This window comes from Rhinolophus sinicus, chromosome 18 (genome assembly GCF_057876585.1).
Source record: "Rhinolophus sinicus isolate RSI-liver-muscle chromosome 18, RSI-T2T, whole genome shotgun sequence".
In the NCBI taxonomy this organism is placed as follows: domain Eukaryota; kingdom Metazoa; phylum Chordata; class Mammalia; order Chiroptera; family Rhinolophidae; genus Rhinolophus; species Rhinolophus sinicus.
Genome location: NC_142518.1, coordinates 13,958,051 through 13,973,843, shown reverse-complemented (window position 1 = coordinate 13,973,843; position 15,793 = coordinate 13,958,051).

The following is a 15,793-nucleotide window of genomic DNA, read 5'->3' as shown; positions in this document are numbered from 1 at the left end:
ATTTTGTATCCTGCCAGTTTACTGATTCATTTATTATTTCTAAGACAGAGATAAGTATTCGTAATGCAGAGTACTCGTTTCTCTATGAATCTGCCAAATATCCTCCAGCCTGGTCTGTTTGTACCCCCACATTCTCTTTCTTAGTCAATCCTTCTTGTCCACCTTGTCAGGCCCCTGAGATTACGAAAGGCTACTAGCTAAGCAGAGTCAAGCTGTTGAAGTGCCAAGGAACCGGCTGTAATAAGGCCTTCCAAGAGAAAGGACTAGGGGCAGAGTTAAGCGGTCCTGGCTGGTGACGGGAGTGTAACCATGAGGGTTGGTTGTCCTAAGGACCAGGAACCAGAATTGGCATTAGGCAACCCCTCTATCCTAGCAAAACCAGATTTCACAAGGCATTGTCTCTGTTTCCTTGGTAACAGCCATGTGACTAACACAGCCAGCTACCTATTCTTTTACATGTTGCAGGTTCTGGATTACTTCAAAGAACTAAACTCAGGCATAGTTCCTGAGGGTTCTAAAGTAGCCACACACTGTTTTGTTGTTGTTGTTTTAACCACATAATGATTCCTTGGATTAGGGCAATATTCTGCATATCACATCAGCTTTTCCAGTGTAGTTGATGTACAACACTTTTATTCTCAGTTCAAAAGGACCATTTTAATTGGGCTTTAATAAAGCTGGGTTTCAGGTGAGAAAGGTACCCTCCATTGTCAAATACAATAAAAATTAGAACAATACGTTATGCCAATGGACTTTAAAATGTTTATGCTTTGACATAATAATTTCATTTATAGGAATATAAACTAAGAAAATAACCTGAACTAGAGAAAGCTTGACATTCATATACATTTATGATAATATTATTTATAGTGGTAAGAAACTAGAAACAACCTATGTAATAATACTAGAAGGATGATTAAATTAACCATTAAAATTATGCTCATAAAGATATGATAGAATTTAAAAGTACTTGTTATAATATTAAGAGAAAAAGAACATTTAAAAGTAGTATATATAATCTAACCAAAATTTTTAAAGAAAAATACACAAAAATCTATACACTGGAAAACATCTGACAAGTAATGTACTATAACAGTGGCTCCCAACTTTTCATGTATGACAACCTTTCTTATTATAAAAAACTCATCATAGACTTCTGGTGCCAGTCAAGATAGAATAGCCCCATTCATCCCAGGTCCTCCCTCTTATACCTAAAAATTCCTGGACATAATGTAGCAAACATCAGAAGACTCTAAAAAGTGGAAAGAGGAAGGCTGACTGCTTAGGAACATTGTGACTGATGGAAAAAAAGTGCTGAAGTTCCCTGGATTTTCTTATTGCCTCCCATATACACATATTTCAGCTGATACAGAAGCCTCCAACCCAGAATCACCAACACACACCGATAAAAAAAAGCTCCAAAAAACAACAACAAAGAAAACCAAAAGCCTATTCCTCTTTTCCAAAGGACTGGGAAAAGGGTGACCTAACAATAGAAAAACTTTTTAGCAATACCTGTCCTACTCCACCTAAACACCAATCGAAGAATCACACCCCTCCAACGGACAGTTTTAGTGGGGCTCAGCTGGGAGCTGAGCTTTTGTCCTCACCCTGCAACAACAAATTAGTATAAGTCAGTCCTTTGCTTCCCCTCTCCCTGGTGTGAGCAGAACCCAGGGGAGAGCTACAATTACACCCCCACCCAAAGACAACACGGTTGTCAGAATTGGTACCTCATTTTTGCCAGGAAGGTGTCAGCAGGGCCAAGGGGGCAGCTCAGCTTCCACTCTACCCATTTTCAATGAGGCAGTGGGAGTAAATTCATACTTCTAAAATACACGACTCAACAAGGAAGTCTCAAAGGAAATTTTAAAAATACATAGAAGTCAATGAAAATGAAAATACAAAAATAAAAAAATGTGGGACACAGCTGAAGCAGTGCTGAGACAGAAATTTATACCACTGAATGCTTACAGTAGAAAAGGAAAAGTCTCAAATCAATACTCTAACTTTGTACCTCAAGAAACTATAAAAGAAAAAGAGCAAAATAAACCCAAAGTAAGCAGAAGGAAGTAAATAATGAGAACATAAATCAATTAAATTGAAAACAGGAAAACAATAGAGAAAATTAATGAAACAGAAAGCTGGTTTTTAAAAAAAATTAAAAATTTGATAAACCTCTAGCAAAACTGACAGACTAGAAGAGAGAAGGCAAATACCATCAGTATCAGGAATGAAACAGGATATCACTGTAGATCCAGCAGAAAATACTACAAAGAAATTCATGCCATAAACAAATTCTAAAACTTAGGAAAAAATAGACTAATTACTCAAAAACTACAAATTATCAAAGTAAACCCAGATAACAAAGATAATCTGAGTAATTCTATAATTGTTCAAGAAATCGAATTCATAATTTAAAATTTTCCAAAAAAGAAATTTCCAGGCCCAGTTGGTTTCATTGGAGAATTCTATCAAAGAATTAGCACCAATTTATACCATCTCTTCTAAAGAATAGAGAAGGGAACATTTTACAACTCATTTTGAGGCTAGTATGACCTTCACAACAAAACCAGACAAAAACCATACAAAAAGAAAACTGTAGAGAAATATTTCTCATGAACTTCATGCAAAAATATCCAACAAAACATCAGCTAATTAAATCCAGGAATGTATACAAGAGGATTTACTCCAGATATGCAAGGCTCCTTCAGCATTCAGAAAATCAATCAATGTAATCCACCTTATCAGGAGGCTCAAGAAGAAAAATCATATGATAATATTGTTGCAGAAAGTATTTGACAAACTCCAACACTCATTCATGGTAAAACCTCTCAGCAAAGTAAGAATATAAGGTAACTTCCTGAACTTGGTAAAGAATATCTACCAAAAACCTGATGATTTCTCTCTCGATCAGGAACAAGGCAAGGATATTCTCTTTCATCACTCTTATTTAATATTGGAAAATCTTGTAATAACGACATTTTCTAGTTTCTGTATTTGATGCTTTAACATCTTGGGCCTTCATGACCCTGGAGGGATTCCCCCCCCCACCCCCATTAGAAAATTTCTTGAGATGGTAAAGGGTTTGCCTGCAAATGTGCTTTGTTGAGATATTATTGACATATAACATATGTAAGTTTAAGGTATACAAGGTGATAATTTGATATACGTATATATTGTGAAATGATTACCACAATAAGGTTAATTAAAAATTCCATCACCTTACATAATTACCATTTTTATGATGATAACATTTAAGATCTACTCTATTAACAGCATTCAAGTAGATCATACAGTATTTGTCTTTTTCTGACTTATTTTACTTAGCATAATGCCTTCAAGATCCATCCATGTTGCATGTGGTAGCATTTCCTTGTTGTTGTTTTTTATAGCTGAATAATATTCCATTCTATATACCACATCTTCTTTTTTCATTTATCCATCGATGGGCACTCCAGTTAAAGCTTGGTTTCTTATTGATATGTATGTACATATTTCATTTAAGTAAATCAACTTTTGTTATTTCAAATTATATTATTTAAAATTCTAAACATTATAAGTGTTTATAAAATTAATAGGTGTTCATTAGAAAGAAATTTTAGGAAAGGAAAAAAAGTATTAAAAAACAATTCTGCCATCCAACACTATCACTGCTAATATAGAAATTGTGAACTTTAATTTTACTTAACTATAGCTAGAAGAAAATCAACTAAAGTGAAACTGGAGGAATTAAACAAGCAATGTCTTTTCTTAATTTATTTTGTTTTGTTGCAGGTCATAGTTTTATTAAAATAAATTTATTCTTTGGAATTCAGATTTTTTTATTAATTTCAGGTGTACAATACAACATAATGGTTAGGCATTTACACACCTCACAAAATGATAATCCTTACAAGTCTATTACCCATCTGAAAACTTACCTAGCTATTACAGTACCACTGAGTACACTCCATATGCTGTGATTTACATTCCGTGAAAAAAAAATATATATATGATATTCAATATTATTTTATATTAGTTTCAGGTGTTTGCAGTGCAGTGGTTGGGCATTTGTATACTTTATGAAGTGACCCCCTGATAAGTCTAGTGCCCATCTGACACCATACATAGTTTTTACAATATTACTGACTATATTCTCCATACTGTATTTCATATCCCTGTGACTACTACCAATTTGTACTTCCTAATCCCTTCACGTTTCTCAACCATCCCCCCAACACCCCTCCCATCTAGCAACCATCACTTTGCTCTCTGTATCTATGAGTCTATTTCTGTTTTGTTTGTTCATTTATTCTCTTTAGATTGCACATATAAGTGAGATCATATGGTATTCATCTTTCTCAGTCTGACTTATTTCACTTAGCATTATATCCTCTAGGTCCACCCATGTTGTTGCAAATGGTAATATTTCATTCTTTTTTATGACAGAGTAATACTCCATTGTATAAATGTATATAATACTACAATTTCTTTATCATCATCTATTGATGGGCACTTAGGTTGCTTCCATATCTTGGCTATTGTGAATAGCACTGCAGTAAACGTAGGGATGCATATATTTTTTCAAATTAGTGTTTTATATTTCTTGAAAAATGAAAAATGATGCAATTGCCAGGATCATGAAAAATGATGTAACTACCATTAAATAAAGGGTGTTAGGAAACTACAGAGGCAAGAAGATCTATATTATTTCAATACAAAGAAGAGTCATTGTGTTGTGAATAATAAATGTTACCTTTTTCTCCTGGTGAGAAATATGAAATTATCAAGGTATGAGCCACTTAAATATGTAAACAGTACAAAGCATGAAGATACGGTTCCTAGATCTGAATAAGAAGAGATGGTGCCTAGATACCACAGAGAATCTTCATGTGTTTTGGTTGGGCAATAAAGAAATGTGTAAGTGCCTCTTCTCTACCCATAATTCTAAATATTCATCGTTAAATCAAACAAGCCCATGAATTTTGTCATACATTTTTAAATCAAGTTGCTTATATAGATAGAGACCTTTCAAAAATATTTTCTCTTTTTTTTAAATTTTATTTTATTAAATTTATTGGGTGATGACCACACAAAAATATTTTCTTGGGTCCCTACACACCCAAGGGAGACCCTAACTGTCTTTGCCATCAGCATTTGCCTCCTCCCAATTCCCATGGGGAATATTGGCTTTCCAGCCCCTACACCTACCAATGCCAAATAAGCTAAGAACATTTTCCTTAGTAGTCCATCTTAAATTGGAAAATGTTAGGACTCACAGTGTGAATTTAGATTTGCACACATTGTTTTCTTGAGAGTTCTAAGGTGGGAGCATCCAACTGCTTCCCCATCTCTTTCTAAGGTTATCACCTATTAAAGCAGCCCTAGCTCTTAAAAGGGTCTTATTTCAATTAAAGTCTGGTTAGACCTTTCAAATCAAAGTATCTTCACTAAGTGCTCATATATGTACCATAAATTCTCTTTTGGAAACCAGCTGGTATAATGCAATATATAATTATTTCTAGACGACCTGTTTAATAAACATGTTAATCACAGTCGAAGAATGGGAACAACCTAAATGTGTAACTGTAGGTGAAATGGTTAATGATGGTATATTTACTTGATAGAATATTATGCCATCATTTTATAAAAAATGCCAGCAAATTCTTTGGTGCTCCTGATATAAAAATGTGGAGTCTAATTCCCTTCCCTTTGAATGTGGGCTGGCCTCAGTGACTCATTTCTAAAGAATAGAAAGTGATGGAAGTCATGTTGTGTGTCTCCTGAAGCTAGATCATAAAAGATGATACAGCTTTTCTCTGGCTCACTTTCCTGGGAAGCTCACCCTTGGAATCCAGCTACCGTGTTTTTAGGAAGTCCAAGCAACCTGGAGAGGTCACATGTGGTATTTCTGCTGACAGCCCAAACTAAGGTCCCAGCCAACAGTCAGCATCAACTGAGAGACATGCAAGTGAGCAAATCAGATTATCCCAGCCCCCTGCATTCGAAATGCCTCAGTTAATGCTGAGAAGACCAGAGTTAAGCTGTTCCTGCCAAGCCTTGTCCGAATTGCCGATTCTTAATTCAAATTGCTCTTCTTGTTATAAGCAACTAAGTTTTGGGATGATTTGTTATACAGAATAGATAACTGGAACAGACTGTATAAAAAACAAAACAAAGCTTAGGATATATTAGGTGAAGAAATTCAGTAATCAATATGCATATATAATTATACCTATCTAAAATGCCTAAATGCTAACAGAGTTTGTGTTAGGATGGTGATACCTACAAATGCTTTTAATCCCCTTTCTACTTTCCAAATTTTCACATACATAAATGGAAAAAAGAACGGCAAAGCTCACTTGTTACCTTTTTCTGAGTTTTTCTGGTTTAATGTAAGTATTTAAAGAACCATTAAAATAGTGAGCTTTCTTCCTGTGGGTTGACTCAGTCTCTCATTGTATGCCAAAACTTCCCCAGCAGCTTTTATTGTTGATCAACCAAGCATACACTGAATGCAAGGCTGACATGATTGAAATGTATTCATTTATCATAAATTAAAGATCTTAATTGGAAACAGACACCCAATGCAGACATCTCCCATCTGCTGTTCGTAATGTTGACATTAAAAATGTCAGAACAGTGAAACTCACTAATTGCATATTCTGGCGACCACAAAACTATTAACTTCAATCTGAAAAGGTTCAGACAATCAGCTCTCACATTTTGACTGCAGGACCAGAGGGCCCTGCATGCATCTACAGATGACACTCGGAATTTTCTAAGAAAGAAATGGTAAGAAACCAGGATCAGTTTTTAAAAGCTCATTCACCTCCTCTCATCAACAAACCCAAAGGAGTGCTCACTGAAAACTGACCAAATTTGAAGCGAGGAGCAAACTCAGAGTTCTCTTGAATAAGTCCTCTGCGCTAGAAAACTTCTGAATTTACATGCCTGGCCATGTAAACAGAACAATTTTCAGCAATAATTGAGTATGAAAGCCTATCCTTGCTTTGGAATTCCTGTAGGTTGTTAAATCAGGTCTAATCAGTGTGGTCCCTTTGCCAGCAGCATCAACATCACTCAGAAGCTTGCTAGAAATGCAGAATCTCAGTCTGTCTGCAGGTTCCTGCATCTGTGGGCTGGACTCCAGGCATCTGCATGTTTGCTAGGGCTGCACGTGATTCTGATATTCACTCCAGTTTGAGAAACATTGAGCTAGATCACTTTCACACCAAAATATTCTCTAAATTTTGGACTTTAAGACACCACCAAGAGATTCATACCCATATTTTAACACCTTTGCCCATCCTCACTTTTCTCTTCCCCACCAAAATGGTACCGCTGGGCATGGCCAAGCTGGGTGATGATACAATAGCATTGTTTGCAGGAAAAATTTTGAAGTGGGTCAGAGGTGCTTTTGTTTACCTGTACTCCTTCCTTCTCCTCCCCTCTACCCATCCCCCTTCTACCTCTTCTAGATGAATTCCTTCAGGTGTCAGGTTTGTTTGTTTGTCTGTTTGTTTTTGTCCCAGGCTCCTCTAGGCTCCTACAATGCAAGGTGATGCTCAATTCTATGTGAACTACTGACAAAATAGAACTGTTCTCAGTCTCTTTTTCTCAGTGCCCTACTTACCAAATGATAGTTTGTTAGTTAAAGTTTTGGTAAAGGAAGATTCAGATGAGTTTTATTTCAAATTAACTTTATTGAGGACTAATTTGCATACAATAAAATTTGCCAATGTAAGTGTCACTCATATAACCACCACACAATCAATTTATATAACATTTTTATCACCTCAAAAAGTTCCCTCATGCCCCATTGCAGTCAATCCTTTTCTGGCTCCAGTTAACTACTGATCTGCTTTCTTATACATTAGATTCCCCTTTTCTAGAATTGCAGGCTAATGGAACATAACAGTATATAGCCTTTTGTGTCTGGCTTCTTTCACTTAATGTATGTGTTTGTTTTTTTTAAAGATTTTATTGGGGAGGGGGAACAGGACTTTATTGGGGAACAGTGTGTACTTCCAGGCCTTTTTTCCAAGTCAAGTTGTTGTCCTTTCAATCTTAGTTGTGGAGGGTACTGTTCAGCTTCAAGTTGTTGTCCTTTCAGTCTTAGTTGTGGAGGGCGCAGCTCAGCTCCAGGTCCAGTTGCCGTTGCTAGTTGCAGGGGGCACAGCCCACCATCCCTTGCAGGAGTCAAACCAGCAACCTTGTGGTTGAGAGGACGCATTCCAACCAACTGAGCCATCTGTGAGCTCAGTGGCACCTCAGCTCAAGGTGCCGTGTTCAATCTTAGTTGCAGGGGGTGGGGCCCACCATCACTTGTGGGACTCGAGGAATTGAACTGGCAACCTTGTGGTTGAGAGCCCACTGGCCCATGCGGGAATCGAACTGGCAGCCTTCGGAGTTAGGAGCATGGAGCTCTAACCGCCTGAGCCACTGGGCCGGCCCTAATGTATGTTTTTGAGATCCATCCATGTTGTTGCTTTCTACTGTTGTATAGTATTTCATTGCATGTATACACCATGATCTGTTTATCCATTCACATTCACCTGTTGATGGACATTTGGGTTGTGTACAGGGTTTTTTTTGGCTATCATGAATACAACTGTGAACATTCATGTACGGCATGTCTGGAATTTTCAGGTGTGAATTAAAATGTACCTGGACTGACATCTGCATAATGCGTCATATTTTCCCGTGGTAAATGATACAAAATAATGATAAAAGGGCAGGGCATTTAGATTCAAACATGGGAATGAAGAGCTGAATTTGGTACATATAAAGATCACTGCCCTTTCTGACAACACAGCTCAATTGTCTCTCTGTTGTATACTTAGAAAAGACACAGATCTATTTAGGCTCCTCAGCGTTATCCTGTTGATTTATTTGGATAGAGTAGAAGACAGTTCTCTTACCTTGTCTTTCCACTGCCTTGATGCATCTGTTTTGCTAGTGTGATTTTCAAATGTTAATGTAGCTCCAGTGAAAAGCACGTAGAAGCCAAATGAAATGTCAAAGGTTACTAATAACTTTTGAACAGATCCTGTTCAAGTGGGCTGGTTTCATTTATAAAAAACATTCCCCTCCCCCCTCCAGCTGGATGGTTTATTTTGTGAATGTATACAGTTGGCCTGTGGGATATCCTTTACATTTGTCAACACTGAGCCATAAAAGCTGTCATTATGTAGAGGCTTTGAGAACATTAGTTCAAAATTATTCACTTTTTTTATTATGTGTTTAATTTTTTTTTATATCAAGATTGTACACTCCCAGCCCAGAGAGCTTGCTTTCAAGCATTGTGAACTTTGGGAAGAAGTCTATAACATGAGATATTTTTATTTTTAATTGTTTTGTAAAAGACAGCAGGACTTAAAGCATCTAACAGTCCTAGGAAAGCTGCGTCACACTCAAGGATTTGGGGACTGATGGAGTGATCAATCTGTATTAATTACTAACTTCATTTCTTCATTGACTTATTCCAAGGAGATTATTTTGGTTTGGGATCTTTCCACAAGCAGACCCTGCATTAAGGGTTCAAGTGCAGGTAGGTTCTTTGGCAGGTGACCCCAGAAGCCCTGGTAGGAAAACAGGAATTGAAACAGGGAAGAAAAGGAAACCAGCGCAGAATGCTTTATCAAATATACAGTCATTGTGAGCAATCAGGCCTCATTTTCACTGAAGAACTCTGGGAGACAATATACAACAAGCTACAGAGCTGTCTACTCCCTAGCTTACCCCCAAAAGAAAAGGATACTGGGGTATTTATTTTCCATCCAGTGCCCTCAACATGCTCTAGAACAGTGTGTGCCAAGGAGATAAGGTCTGAGCACCAATAGCATCTTCCACAGAGCTCATTTTCTGCTGTACAAGTTCTTTTTCATTTTAACCCATTTCAAAGTGATCATGTAAAACAGTCAGTCACCTGTACATTTTATCACACATATTTGTTCTCAAGCATCACTCACCACTCACATAGTATTAATCTTGCTAAATAGGCATAGAATACTTTTTGGTTTTGAGTGCTACTTAATTCTAAAGGATTTCCTTCAAGATCTGATTTTCACAATACATGACAAGTATCCCAAAAGTAACCAAATATTTCATTTATCATATTCCCCCTGTGGAGAAACTATATAGTATCGCTTGAGAAAATTATTCAAGCATTAATTCCAAACTGCCTCAGAGATGACTAATCAGCTCTATTTGAGATTTTCTTTCTCAACCAGAGTATAAATCACTATTTTTTAGTACAAGAATTATTTGTAAGGTCTAGGACCTACACCAGAAACACAATTTGAAAATATGCAGTTCTATAAAGTTAGGAGGAAAAATTAAACACCAGAGTGACATAAATACATTGGGATAATAATAAATATGTAACTGCATACACAATTTCACACAAAGCTTTCAGGAGAAAACCACTATCAAGAAACAACTTTTATTCTCAGTCTTTTTATTTTGACCACTCACAGTGCCAACTGTTTAAGGACAGGGTTTTATGAAAGAGATTGAATGAGAAAGAGATGAGGTCAGCAATTTGCAACATCCATGTTCTCAGCACACTCCTTTCTCTGGGAGTAAACAAAATGGTAAATAATATCAAAATGCACTGTAACATGATCCTGAACATATGTTTCCATCAACCTTAATGCAAGACCCCATGAAGCCGAGAATGAATGTTGGAATCTCTGCCAAAGATCCTTTGCTGCAGGTTATTTCTCTGTAATCCTGACCTAGGAGTTTTCTTCTAAATAATCATTTCGTGTCTGTATGAACAATTTTCCCTTTAGAGTTTTTACTTTTATTTTCTTTGTATTAACATACACATAAATGTTAGCACATCTTCAACACAGTCAAATTATTTACTGCTCTGTCAACAGTTTCTAAACAGATCTGAAAATACTTGTATCTCAACATCATAACAGAACATACGTGGCATTGTTCAAATGCCCGTGGAGACTTCCAAATTTAAAATGTTGTCTTTTCTTCTTGTAATTTAGGGAAAGACAGTGCTGGATTGCCATTAATGAAAGGAAGGGTTTACAGCAAGTTTCTTTAGATGTCACCCTGGCAACCAACCCTCAAATGTAATATGCAGATGATGGTTTTATGCACTGAATGGTCAATTAGACTATGGTTGTTTCGAGACACCTCCAAATCAGGGCTGGACTAGCGGGAGTGGAGTGAGTGAGGCAAGCGAGGCAGTTTCTAGGGTGCAAAATTTATGGAAGCACCAAAAATCTCAGTAATCAAAATAAATAATGTTTTAGTGCAATAGCTGAAAAATCAAAATTAATGCAAAAATTCATCACGAACAAAATATAAACATTTTTAGCAAAGATGGGACAAGTATTACTGATTTTTTTTGCACTGTTACTAATCCTATCTTTATTTAAAATGTTGATATTTTGTTCTGTAATCACTCGGGATGTTTGTTTATATTAATTTAGATTGCATTGAACCTTTGGTCTTCTGATCCAGCATCCTTGTTTATCCTCTAATTAACCCAGGGCCAAATTTGACCATATACACTTATGTCTTAATGGTTCTTTTCATTAAGTTACTGACCAGCACAGCATACATTGATCAACCAGAATAGATGCTGGCCCTTTGACCATACAAGTATATAACAGATGAATGTCAGCCATGATCACATCACCAAGTACATTCCAGGTATCATAAAAATGTCACAGGTAACCAAGGCATGAATTCAGTAAAATTTCCCAGGTTCTCATATATGAGATCTTAGGTTTTACTTATCACTTTTACTTTATGAATGCATTCAATAGCTTTGTTGTTTTCTAATACATGGAACATATACGTTATTTTAAAATAAGCCAGTAAAAGAAACAAATAATAGTGAAATATCACAACTCAGGCTTAAAATATATTAATATTTTGGTGGAAGACCCTTCCAAACATCTTTCAATGCAGACATGAATATGTACACAATTTTTTATACATAGGATCATACTATATGTAGTATTTGGTAACATGCTTTTAATATACCACTCTGTTAACTGGCATTTTCTATATATAAAAAATCTAAATCCACAAAATTATTGCATAGAGTTCCGTTGTATAAAGTATAGCTGATATTATCAGTGGACTGCTCTTATCCCCTCAGATTCTTATCACTTATTCTGTGCACTCATCCTTCAGTTCCCATATGCTTTGCTTCCGATGGCTTCTACCTATAATGTTTAGAGGATGTCCCCTGGGATACTGGAACTGCTTTAACACAATGGAGAACCAGAAATGCCTGAGTTGATACATGCCCTCAGGGTGGCCCCACAGCCAAGGACTGACTGATGTAGGGGTTTGGAAGCCCAGCTCTCTTGCCTCAAGGTGGGACAAACTCAGATGTAATATATGCTCCAGAGCTCCCTGCAGGATCAGGCCGAGACTGAGACCTCATCTGAATCACACCCTTGCTCGGTTTCCTCTGATTCTGTATCCTGCTTTTCCTACTCTTTTACCAGTTTCTCCTAGAAGAACTTTCTTAATAAACTACTTGCATATAAATCCTTGTCTGAAGCTTTGCTTCCAGAGCAGTGTTACCCCTAGAAATATAATACAAGCTATAAATGTGAGCCATATATACGATCTAAAATTTTCTAGTAGCAACATTTAAAAAAGTAAAAAGAAACAAATGAAATTAATTTTAATGTTTCATTTAATGTTTCCTAATATATAAAAAATTATCACTTCAACAGAGATTCAAAATAAAAGTTATTAATGAGATATTTTACATTCTTCATTCATACTGCATCTAGCCATATTTCAAATGTTCATTAGTTACGTGTGACTGGTAGCTATCACACGAAAATGGAGTAACGAAACTAAGACAGACATAAAGTATATTTTATTTGATTGGTGTCCTATTAATAAATGTTGACTTTGTTTCCATTCCCCTTCCATTGTTTAATGAATATCCTTGGGCCTATTATACCTATGTAATCATTTCCTTAACATAAAATCCTAAAATCTGGTTTGTTGTATCAAATACTCTCTGGAAGGACAATTGTCCATTTCCTCTCACCCTTGGAAACACTGGGTCTTGTTAGTCTTCTTCATATTTGTAAATATCATAATGTAAGTTTTGACTTTAAATGTTTCTTCACCTTTGGCAAACCTAGAGACAGTTTTCCTTTCTCATTAACCTTGAAGACAGTGGATCAATAGGGAATTCTAACTGCTGTTCTCATCTCAGGCATGGAAGAGTCCTGCACACATAAATATTTAATATTACAGCACACAAAATAAAATTCTGTACTGCACCCTCAGTGTCTCTTAAATTAAATTAGGGAATAATCTAAAAATGGTCTTGTGGGACTTTTTATATGATTCTTCCAACTCAGCCACCTGTCAATATCTGATTGTCAAATGGGGAATAAGGAAACTAGAGGCAGTTGCAGCTTAACAAACATTGAGGCCACAGTAACAACAAACTCTACTGTGTAATACCAAAGTAGCTTACAAACATTCCAATTTCATGGACTGCTTGCTGATATAACCTGTTCTGGAAGAGAATTTATCTAAAGGTCCATATGGATATTGATTTTTAAATAAGGAAGATACCCAAATAAATTTAATATAGCTTGTGAGACAATCTCTTGGGCTCTAAGTTGTTTATGAGTCATTTTGCAGTAAGAGTGAGGTCATTTATCATGACTCAGAATTGATGCTTTCTAAAACCCAGTGATGAACAGAAACACCCCAGTCCTGATATAAAAGATACCACTTTCCCAGATGCTCAAGAAAGCCAACTTTGGGGATGTCCAAATATTTAACTCTTCAATTTCAAACAAATATATCCATTAGGTCAATGTGCCTTGTTATTTGGGGAACATTTCGGAACTATTTTATCTTTCCAGGACCACATATAGGGTATTGTTCTTAAAAGTAGATGTTCTCCAGCATTCTGATTGAGAATCTTCTTTTCATTCTGCATTCCTGTTTGTGTGTGTGTGTGTGTGTGTGTGTGTGTATTCTACATATATATACATATATGTACACATATGTATACTGTTAAAATATTTCATATATATAATGTTAAAATATTTCTTCAATACTATATGATTGCAAAACTTGTGGTTTTGAACAGGACTTTCGTGATCCTGTAATACACACTTTTTTCTACTCCTGTGTACTTTTGCAGCTCATGCTTGTGATGTAGGGGCCTGGTCTTCTGTTAAAGTGGAAATAGAGATGCGCCCTTAAATGTTCTTAAGAGAATAACAATGTGTCCCTCTTTAAGCCATCATCTGTTACCTAAAGCATTTGGCTGCAAAGTTAAAAAAGAAAAAAAAAACACAAGCAGCCATGAATTGTTTTAATGCAGCACAAGTTGAAAGCTTATTTAAAACATCTACCACAAGATATCTATATTCATTTGTATCCTCATAAACATGCCTGAACTATATCACTTCAACTGGCAACAGATTTTCCTTCATTCAAGTTATGGATGATGTCATGGTCTACTAGGATCGTGTCTTACTGATATCCCATTTTTCACCCACAGGGAAGTCATAATTTTGTTCAACCCCAAACAGAGTCCCATTTTGAGGGTCTGTTTTGTGGGACTACCTCTATATTAAGAATTGTATCAGACAAAGAACTGTCAGAAAATGTAAACCAAACTAGATATTTCAAACAAGAGGAATTTATGGGAACTTTATCACAGAGATGATCAAAAATCTAACAAGAGAGAAGGAACTGACCCAGAGATTAGTCACTACCAACCCAAGGATTGGCGGGAGAACAGAGAAGATGGAATTACCAGAGCTCAGGAGTCAGAGAAACCAAGCGGAAACTAATGAGGGCATACCAGTCCAGAGGAAGCTGGGAACAGGGAGGGAGAAACTGTCAGGACTTGGAGCCATGAAAGAGATACGGTTGCTACTGGAGACACTGAACAAAACAGAGAAAGAGGGGGAGGTTCTCTTGCTTCTCCCCTCCTCTGGATTCCTCTACCAGTGCCTCCAGTTGTTTTCTCATGCTTGGAAGCCAGTTGACAAGGAAGTCTGGAGTATGCGGTTCCTTGACCAGGAAAGGGCACGGAATGGGACTGAGAGTAAACAGGAAAATAGCTGGCATGGCAGTGTACACACACACACACACACACACACACCCCTTTGGAAATAAAGTTGACATTTACCTTCCTTCTATATTTTGCAAACCCTACTGTTGGTTTCTTTAGTGGTATGTGTACATTTGTGAATTTATGTATTGGAGAATATTTTGCTACTGAAGAAGTGAGGAAATATGTGGTGTTTGTGTCTGTGTGTGTCTGTGTGCATAACCACACATATATGTCATATATATGTGCATATCTGCAATGTTTTGGGGAGAGTAATTTAAGCAAACACATGGGCATTTATTCATTCCATAAATATATCTTGAGCAACTACTACACGTTACTGACATTGTGTGTGTGTGTGTGTGTGTGTGTGTGTGTGTGTGTATATATATATATATATATATATATATATATATATATATATATTTGCACATATATTGGGGGTGCCAAAAATGCATACACACAACTTGTATTCATCTTTTGTTACCAGTATATATTATTATAATTGTAATAGTTTTTCCTTTCTTAAAATGTGTACATTTTTTGGTACCCTCTGTATATGTTTCATATATATTTTTGTATATATAGTATGTGTTTTTGTACATATACATATATATAAACTCAAATACAATTAGGTCATAAATGCTGAGTGTAGCTGATCAATTACAAGACTAGTCCATCACTCTTGTGTCTTCTGAGAAAAGGAGCTACAATCTAGAA